Source organism: Parasteatoda tepidariorum, chromosome 1 (genome assembly GCF_043381705.1).
Source record: "Parasteatoda tepidariorum isolate YZ-2023 chromosome 1, CAS_Ptep_4.0, whole genome shotgun sequence".
In the NCBI taxonomy this organism is placed as follows: Eukaryota; Metazoa; Arthropoda; class Arachnida; order Araneae; family Theridiidae; genus Parasteatoda; species Parasteatoda tepidariorum.
The window spans coordinates 33531556-33538432 of NC_092204.1; the positions used below are offsets into that span (position 1 = coordinate 33531556).

The 6877-nt window shown below is 28.3% G+C and overlaps 1 protein-coding gene across 5 annotated transcripts in view; it reads right to left on the bottom strand.

Annotated features, from left to right (window-relative positions):
- Positions 1 to 6877, bottom strand: part of LOC107442665 (uncharacterized) — a 40820-nt gene that overhangs the window by 25754 nt on the left and 8189 nt on the right. For all 5 annotated transcript variants that reach the window (XM_016056289.3, XM_016056288.4, XM_071178527.1 and 2 more), the window contains one exon: positions 5114 to 5185. The gene's annotated coding sequence lies outside the window, so the exon portion shown is untranslated. The remainder of the gene's footprint in view (positions 1 to 5113; positions 5186 to 6877) is intronic.

Here is a 6877-nt window from a genome sequence, read left to right on the forward strand (position 1 = left end):
CCTATATATGAATGTCTGTCAGCTTGTGTGTCTTTTTATAGACTCCTAAACCTTCAGACCAAAAACGATGAAATTTGTCATATAGATAGTTCGAAGCACAAGGAAGGTTTCTGTCAACATCAGAACATTCTACGACGAACTATTCGAGCGGGATGAGCAAAATACGAAATGGAATTTTCTGATTGGTCTAAGCAATCGAAATTGTTTTAAACTAAATGAAAATTAAATTTATGTTTTTGAGAGTGTGTACAAGTTGGAAGAAAGATTTTTAAAATTTCAAACTGTTTACTTACTAAAATCTAAAAAGTTGAAGAAATGATTATGCAACTCTTCATAGCGAATCAACATTTCTTTTCTACCGAAATCAGTAATTTTAAAGTTCATAGGAAATACTATTTTATTCCACTTATTTTTAAGTAAAAATAATGCTCCATTGCCGTCTAATTACATAATTAAAGTCAGTCGCAGATTGGATAGAAATAGTATACATTTAGATATAGGCTTTTATTATTCAGTATTGCCTTAATACAAATGAGTGTTTTCAGAAATTTAGTCTACTGAAAAATATCTATTCATCATTACAATTCAGGTAATGTAATTTAATTATGACATTTTTTTACTAGAGTTGAAGGATTTTCTTTTTAAGTAAATATTTACTAATGCAGTTTATTTTTTTTTACTGTGTAATAAATATTTAAATACACATTAACTCTCATATATATTCTCAATTTTATTCTTTGAGTAAATATGTACGAATTTCTCTATAATTTTAATTCCTCCTTCTGCATTACAGTATTTATAAAGTATGGATATTGCTAATTTTTTTCTTATTTCTGCAACACATGGTTTAAAGAAAGGAAAAAAAAACAAAATTATTTTGTATTCGTAAGGTATCATTTTGATAAGTAATATCAGACATCCATAACTCATTCCTTTTGTACTGAACCAAAAAATCTTAAATACTCAGAGCTAGAAAATTTCTTCAACTATTAACATGATGTAAATTATTTTCATTTCGATATACAACGCTACTACTCTGAATAACTTTTGAACTAAAAATCGGATTTTTACATTCTATGACTTAATCTGTGGCTCGAGGGGGTGACTTTAAAGATGCTAAAAAAATAAGTGCATACGATATTTAAAGTTAAGAAATCAGACACAAAAACGTACTTTCTCTAAATAAACATACCTTTCTTTCAACGGATTCGGATTTCTGACTCCCTACATAAAGAGGATAGCTGCAATCTGGGAAATATGCTCCCAATAGTTTCGTCAGGAACAGAAATTGTTTTACACACAATTATAAAATCTGTTTATCCACAGATAATTACATGTAAAAAATAATTTATAGTAAATATTTATTATTTTATTTAGGAAGGTTTGAAAACATTTTGAATTCTAAGGTAACATTTCTTTTGCATCATTTTAAAAAACGTAATTTTATTAAGTAAAATACAAAATTTGAGCAAAGTTGGTTGAATAGTTCCTGAGAAATCGAACTTCAAAGCAGTCAAATAATTAAAATTCAATTTCTCCGGAACAATTCCTGACCGATTTCGCTCAAATTTTGTAATTTGCTATATAAAATTGCTCTCTTTAAAATAATACAAAAAATTGTATACTACACAACTCAAAATTTTCTCACCCATTTTTCAATAAAAAAAATTTTTTTTTACAAAAAGTTATTTTTTTTTTGTATAAAATTATCTTTGGATAAACAAATTTTATAATTGTGAACAAACCTTTTTCAATTCGCTCAAAAAGGTCCAAGTATAGCGAAAAACGCAACAAGTACAATAACCAGGGATGAGATTAGCCAAAAGACAAAAAACCTGAATTTCCACGATATTAAATTTTACGCAAGCGCAACCCTTTAATAATAAATTCCAGACAGTTTAAGGTAATAAATAATGTGTTGACATACAATTGTGTACTAATCTATTATTATATAAATGATTACATTGATACTTAACATTTAGTGAAAATAAAAATTACCAATTGAAAAAATAAAGCTGGAAATTATATTTTTCCTCAGTTCACATAAGAGACAATTATTACTTGAAAAACTACCTGGTTTAGCAAATTAAAACTACTGAGAATATACATTAATATTTCATTTCTTTTAATAAATACTGTTATGTGATTTATAGCAAATATATCAGTAATATTACTTTTTAAATTATATTGGAAAAAAAAAACTTTAACAATGGACCGAATCATTATGTTCATATTATAGTCTAATCTAACTAGAGCCCTCTGAAACATATCAATAACAGTGAAGTAGAAATATATAGTAACTCCTTAACATACAAAAATTGCTATTTTAGTTTGAAAAATTACATGACAATCAGCAACTGTTTAGATAATTGTTTTTTATTTGATAAGAATTTTGCATTTTATAGCATAAATAACAGCAATTATAAATAAAATTTTGATGATGAGTTAATTAACTCTTTTTCCCCAAAAATTTTTTTTTATTAAATCCCTTTTTAAGTGATTGCTTTTGTTTGCTATATCTTTTATGTTTGCTATATTTAGTCGTTAGTCCATCTTCAAACATCTTGTGACAAATCCTATTTTTTCTTCTTTGCAAGCACAGAATGTAAGTTTTGAATATATTCCCTTCCAGTTTCTCTGATGTTGTAACACTTACATATACTAATAATCGTCGTTAGAAAAACAGTCACCTTTATAGTAACTAATTTAAAAAAAATTTACTTCTTACAAGAATCGCGATAGTTGATCTTAAAATTGCGTGAATATGAATAACAATTATGGATTTTGAAATCACATGAATATGAAACTAGATATACGATTTTGAAAATGAGAAAATACAAACTGGGATATAGAATTTTTAAAACGCGTAAATACAAATCACGATTCATAATTTTTAGATTGCGTAAATACGAATCATGATGCGTAATTTTTAGATTGCATAAATAAGAATTATGATGCATAATTTTTAGAATGCGTGAATGCGAATCCCAATGCCTTATTTTAAAATCACGTATAAATACGAAAATCAATGTTTGATATTATAAACCGCATGAGCAAATCAAGACATTGAATTTTAAACTTGCGTGAATACGAATCGCTACATAGGTTTTTAAAAAGGCGTAAATACGAATCACAATATCGGATTTTTAAATCTCGTAAATAAGAATCGCAACGTACAATATTCAAATCGCGTGAATAAGAATCGCAACACGCAAATATGAAAAGCTATGTTTGATATTAAAATCGTGTGAATAAGAATCGAGATATTAGCAGATTCCAGGCTTGGGACCTCTAAAAGGCTTGTCAGAAGCAGCGTCGTTTGAACTACGAAAATCGGATCTATCTGGAGGGCGGGTAAAAAATTCGGAAAATCTTATCTGCTGCGTGTAAAAGGGGAGAAAATAGCTAAAATAAGTAAAAATGAGAAAGGATTGGTAGCTATGTAGTTTGAATTTTCTGTTTCTCTTTGAAAATCGGTGAATTTTCTGAAAAAGCGGAATACTTAATAAAAAAAGTGAAATTTTTAGAAAATCTGAATTTTTGATAAAAAAGCTGAAATTCAAGAGATAAAAGTGAAAAAAGCGGAAAAATCTCATCCCTGAATAACATAAAGAAGTCCAAACTTTGGAGCGCTCTCCTGACCAATCTATTGGGACCATATTTTGGTGGTCAGAAATCCAGAATCCGTTGAAAAGAAATACAGAAAAAATTCGTTTTTACGTCTGATTTTGTAACTAAGAAATCCGTTCATTAGTTCAAAAGCAGTTCAGGGTGGTCCTTTTTTTTTTTTTTTGCACTCAGTACAGTTTCTTTTCAATACAATTCAGACTGAAAGCTTTGCAACGCACGCAGGGTAATGCTAGTATTTTTATAAAAATTAACGATGTCAATTATATGCTTAATGCCTAAAAGTCAAAAATAATTACGAATGTTTTTCTTTTTTTAAATATTGAGTAATACTATAAACTTATGATGATGAAAATTTTTCTGCGAATGGCTTTCACCAGCTTGTGCATATTATGCACAGTACAATTGTTGCAACAGTGTTGATGAAGTAAGAGGAACATTATTATCAGATGTCTTAAGCGTTCATTTGCAAGTGTATGCCTTTCAACAAGCATAAGGTTTTTAGGTCTTACCCAATATCAAAAAATTTCTTTTTTTCTCTCTGCATTAGGAACCATTTATTCAGGGCAAAAGAGAATAGAAGGGCTGGTTCCTTTGAAGAAACTCTCGCCGCACCAAACCTCCGATTTTCTCCAGTGAGTTCTGGATGGTTCACCAAAGCAGTAAAGAGTTGCATTTTTATAAACCTCACAATAGCACTATTTATTTAGAACAAAATCGGGGGTAACGGGTAATTCTTTTAAAAATTTCGTATTTTTTGTAAGTTTTTAACATTTTTTTTTTTTTAATACAAAAATATTGCAGAAAATTTCTGANAAAAAAAAAACCATTACGAGCAATATTTCAATTAATTGACAACTTTTGAAAAGTGATTTGTTTTTTTGCTCGACAAATTCTTATAATTTAAGGCTTTTACGAAGAATGAAGATGGAGAAGTAAAATTTTGAAAAAATTCAGGAGTGCGAGCGAAGAGGCAGTGCTATTTAATTATAGAAAACTTTTTATTTAATGCCCAATCAAAATTTTGAAAGCCCCCAGGCATGTCAGACAGCACATTTTCAGCACACTGTTATATGTGTCCACCAGATCTTTTGTTAGCATATGATGGTTTATATTTAAATCATATATTTATGTACTAAGTTTTTTTCAAACTTCTTTTTTTTACATTTCTTAAATGTATAAGATATGCATTTTAAAATATTTATACCAATAAATCAATGAATTTTTTAACATAGGGTTTCTGGAGTGATAATTTTTGACGTACGTATATCACTATGCATTCGTGCGAACTGCTCAGTTGTTGTACAGTACTTTTATAAGCTACAAGTTTCCTCCTTTTGAGTTTACCCCGTTCAGTGTTTTTTTTTTTATTTATAGTTTTTTGTGTGCAACTGTCCTATTATAAATGCTTGCATTTAAAAGCAGGAAAATATGTTAAAAATCTTATATATAAAACAAATAACTTTTACCTAAATATAAAACATACCTGAAAAAATAATATGTTCAATGCTTTCAGAATAGGATGAAATAAAAATCAGAATTTCCAATTTTGAAGTTCCTAAGAGAGAATAAATATCAATTACTGATTTTCAACAAAGAAATTCAGAGTTAATAATTTATAAAATACATGTAACTTTTAAGCAAATATTAATTTAAAACGAGACTGAACTTTTCAATTCAGTTTTAAATATAGTATTTCCTAATGATTGACATGCAAAAACAACAAGTGTAAAATTTAACATATTCTACAAATAGTCGATCGTATGGCAGTGACAAGAAAAATTAAGTCAAAAATATCTAATTTTTTTTTTGTGATATGGTAGAAGTATTACGGAAAAAAGAAAAACAACACAGTGAGGTTCAATATTAAAATTTTTTTTTATTATTAAGGACAGAGAATGATAACATGGTGAGTGAATAATCATTTTAGTTACAAATATGTTTAGAATGTTAATTTTAATGAATACATTTAAACATATGTCAGTTCATTATTGATTTTCAATTTAACAAAGAGAAACAAAAATATCTTTCTAACTAGTTTTTAAAAACATAAGAATCACAAAAGGTCATTTTCTCATTGTGAGTTAATGAGAAAATAAACATTGTTTGCTTCCGAAGTTAATACATATAAATAAGTTAAAATAATAATAAGTTAAAATAATAAATAAGTTAAAATATAATATTCTTAGACTATCCCATAAGAGAAAACTAAAACAATTATTAACACATTTTTAGAAAGAAAATAAATTAACTTCATAGATTACAAAAGTGTCATTCGATCACAGTGAGGGAATGCTAAATCAAAGAATGAGAAGATAAGACTTGATTTTGAAGATTATTCCCATAAATAAAAATAACAATATATATTCTTTAACTATTCCATTAGATGAAATAAAAACACTAATTTTAAAGGATATAAGTTGAACAAGAGAAATATTAGTATTTCAGTGAGTAGTAATGTTTTTCGTACAGTATGTCATAACCTAAATGAAACATAACCTCTGAAAAACAAGGAAATTGCACCATCGAAGGAAGAGCAATTGCTAGTACAATATTTACGAGCTCAGATAGATGCTGATGGTTTTATTGGCATACAGCAGTTGTCCGTACATGTGATTCAACAGCCTTTCTGCAATGAGTTTTTTTAGGGACAGCCTGATTTCCAATGGACTTGAGACCTTCCGAAATCTTGACTATTTTCTATGAAGATCTTTAAAAAATGTTGGGTACACAGTTTACCTGACATCTATTGTGGATCTGAAGACGAAAATTGAACAACAATTTCTCTGAAATGTTGATTCATCTCATCGATAATCTTGTTAAACACGGCTAATTTGCCAATTGGTAGATCACAAGAACTGAATATTTCTTGTTATTTTAAGCATTTCTTTTCCCTTTGTCCCCCGTGGCAGAAACACGGCGACACAGCGACATTGTCGCAGAAAGCGACTGAGTTCTTGCAGAAAGATTTTTTTTATTTGGGAAATAAAAATTTTTGGTTTGCCACAAGCAAAAGTTCTCAAAATAAATTCTGCAGAAACAGAAGCTGTTTTACCAACAAAAAAAAAACATTTTCTTCAGAAACAAAAAATTTCTGCAGAAGCAATAATGGTTCTGCAAAATTTTTTTCTTACAGAATTGTTTTAAATATTTTTTTTCTCTAGCGTACCGCGGAAGGAGAAAGCGCTCGTAATTCTCCGTTAATCTCCAACACAAACAGTTACTGGATAAAAAGGGGAGAATTTTTTTC